We start from the raw sequence: 3,408 nt of genomic DNA, 5'->3' as shown, positions 1-3,408 counted from the left end.
AATTTCTTCTGTGTCTCTGATTTTATTATAATATAGACTCTCAAAGTAAGTATTGATGATTTTTTGGATTTGTGCAGGATTCCTTGTGATTTCACTCATTTCATTCCTAATTGCATGAATGTGAATATTTTCTTTGCCTTTTTTGGCAAGGTTAGCTAAGGGTTTGTCAATTTTATTTACTCTTTCAAAGGATGAACTCTTCATTTTATTGATTCTTCGAATTTTTTGGTCTCAATTTCATTTCAATTTATTTTCCTGTTCCCTTGCTATTTTTAAGAAATCTTTCTTTTCATGATTGCAAATTACAAACCTGTCTTCCACATCTGATGTTCTGTCCTCACGTTGGTTCATTCTGGCTCATATGATTTCAGTAGAATTTTTTCATCTTCTGGATATCTGTTTGAATCTCTTTCACAGATTCCATCTATTTCCTGTGTTAGACATTCCAGAATTCCTTCATTTTTCTCAATTCCTGTATTTTTTTATCTGCATCTGCTCTAAATTCTTTAACCATGTCTTTCATTTTGGTCATCATCTCTTTAGTTATCTGATAAATTATTTCTTTTTTAAAAGAGAAAAAGCACTAAAAACAATGATACAAAATTTCAAACCAAGATAGCAGGAGATTAACAATGGTTAGTATATTGCTTATTGTTATCTTCAAAGTAGTTGTTCAGATTATATGATATAGGCATGAAAAAAATAATCAAACAATATAAGCACAAAGCCTTCTTTTCAATGAACTATTAAAAATTAGTAGTAGAGCTGTCTTAACTATCATCATATATATTTCCTTTTCCTTTCTTTTCTATTTTTCCCGTTCCAATTTCTCTTTCCTTTTGAACAGCTTTTGCTCATTTCCCAATATCTATTGTATAGTTTTGTTGTTATTTGCTCTTTCAACTTCTTACGCGAGGGTGACAATATGATGTTCACACATGTGACACTGATTTATTTCACTTATGAGTATGTTCTCAAGTTGCACCTATTTACAAATAAAATTCTGAGAAGTTATTTCAAATTCAATTTTTTCTAGACCCTCAGTAATCTGCTTTGTTACTTCCACTGTTACCATTTTAGAAAGTTCAGGTGGGTGGCTTTTGAATTGTTTTACCTCATTGCCCCTTGGGTTTGCCTGTGGTGAGGTAAAGGTCAGAGGTTGCATCTTTCTTCTGTGGCTTTTCATTTTCTATTTAACTTTTCCAGTTTAATTTCTGCACTGATGCTCATAAATTGGTTATGGTAGACAGCTTTACTTCTAGTATCAAGAACTCTTAGGAAATGACTACTTCTCAGAGATATCTTCCAAGTGTAGCTGGCTTCTAAGTTTTGAGTCTGTTGCAAGATCCTACTTCTTCAACTTACTGGGGATGAGAAGTTGCTGCCTATTTGATCTGGACGCTGGTTCTTTGGTACTCACCTATAATATTGTTTACAACCCTCAGGCAAACTCAATCTTGGCATACAAAGAATAACAACTGGTTAGAACAACTATGTCACCTTGTCCAAAGCAGTACAGTCAGTAACAACAATAGCATCAAGCACAGCCTAGAAAATGCCAAATTTGGTGACTATTAATTTGACAACTTTAACTGTATGAACAAGTTTTGTAATCATAGAACAGAAATTGAAAACAAACCACAAAATTGTGTACAGTAAATATCCCCTCAATATGTCAATTTTACCACAAGAAAAGAAAATTTAAAAAGGGATAGGGGAAATATAGAGAAATAGAAGAAGAGAAACTGATTAGAGGCAAGGCTGAAGGACCAATGATGATTACACAAGATTTAAGAAACCTGTGAAGAAGACCAGAGGGAAATAAAGAAGGAAGAAATATAAACAAGAACAGACCAAAACAACAACAACTAGAAATAATGTTCACACTCATATAAAAACAGGAACAAACAATCAAGAAAAAAAGTAAAAGAAAGGAAAGAAAAAAACTTCCACTTCAGAGAGTGTCTCTGCTGTCACTAGTAGTCAAAGGGGGCAGACAGAACCCAGATTCACGTTGGATGATCCCAGCAAAACTGAGTTTTCCACTCCACTGAAGTTCAGGTTGTTTCTTGTTTCTGACTGTGAGGTTAGGACCCAAATGATTCAGCCCACAATACTCCAGATGCCTCCTGCTTGCTTGAACTTACCTCCCTGATTCTGGGTGTCTCCCATGGCTGTGCTTCACTCTGACACTGGGAGTCCCAAAATGGAGCCAATCCACTGCTGCTCTGAGTCCCAAGTTCAACTGGCCCCTTTCCAAAATGACAACTGACCAATTCCACTCTCTTGGAGATATCCAAACAGGGTTGGAATCACTCACTAGCCACTGCAGTCCGATGCATCCACTGCTCCATTCCACTGGTGAGCTTCTCCATGGAGGCCTCTGGAGTCACCAAAACCACCATGTCTTTACAGGCTTGTTCAAGCCGCTGCTCCCATACTGTGATATTGAACTCAGGGGGAAAGCACTACTTTCCACCTTCCTCTTTTGCATTGAGGTCCCTTTCTTTCCTATCCCCATGGGCTCCAATTCTTGCTTTGGATCCTTGCTGGGTCCCAGGGGACCACTTCATGCCTTCTTCTCTTCCACATGTTGCAATATTCAAGCATCAGGACTCCAAATCTCAGAGAGGTTGTTTTGCTGCTGCTCACCACTTTACCATCTTCTCAGAAGTCTAGATGTCTCCTCTCTAGATATTTCCATGTTTGGAAACACGGTTTTTGTGTATCAATATACTGAGGGACTGACCTGCAATGTACTTCCACTTACATGCTGTAATATCATGCACCTCTGCCCAGACCTTATCCCTGTATACACACCACTGCCTCTACCACCCCCACACTCAGTCTTCCTCTGCTGAGACCGTGAGTTCAGAGGAACTTTGATCTGTTCCTGATGAACCACTGCATGGGATGACACCTACAATGGAGTCAAGGGACCACTGCATTGTAATTATGAAGCAGACCTGTGATGTGACTCCTGTGGTCTGGGGTTTGTACAGTAATGTCACCCTCCTCACCATCTAAATAAGTTGGAGTTTCTCTATTCATTAAAATAGTCTCTTCAAGTCTATTGAAAAGAGGTCTATGTCTTTTCCCAAATCTTTCAGATTTTCTACTGAAGTCCCTCACTTTATTACTCAAATAGTTATTCACAATGATTATTTTTGGCCTCTCCCAGAGAAACAACCACATTGGCTAAGATTGACAGCCAGTAACACAGCAGTTATTTCTAGTAATTTTCTTTTTTTTTTATTTTAAAGATAAAAGGAGGGAAACATTAACAGACATACATCATTTTACAGCATATCACAAGCACAGTACAGACAATACAGAGTTACAAACAAAGTGGTAGGGAATTAACAATGGTGGTTGTATTACATATTGATATCTTCAAAGTGGCTTCTC

The sequence above is a fragment of the Chinchilla lanigera genome, unplaced genomic scaffold, assembly GCF_000276665.1.
Source record: "Chinchilla lanigera isolate Chin_1 unplaced genomic scaffold, ChiLan1.0 scaffold00074, whole genome shotgun sequence".
In the NCBI taxonomy this organism is placed as follows: Eukaryota; Metazoa; Chordata; class Mammalia; order Rodentia; family Chinchillidae; genus Chinchilla; species Chinchilla lanigera.
The sequence above is the reverse complement of the archived record's forward strand: the minus strand, read 5'-3'. Positions refer to the sequence as shown.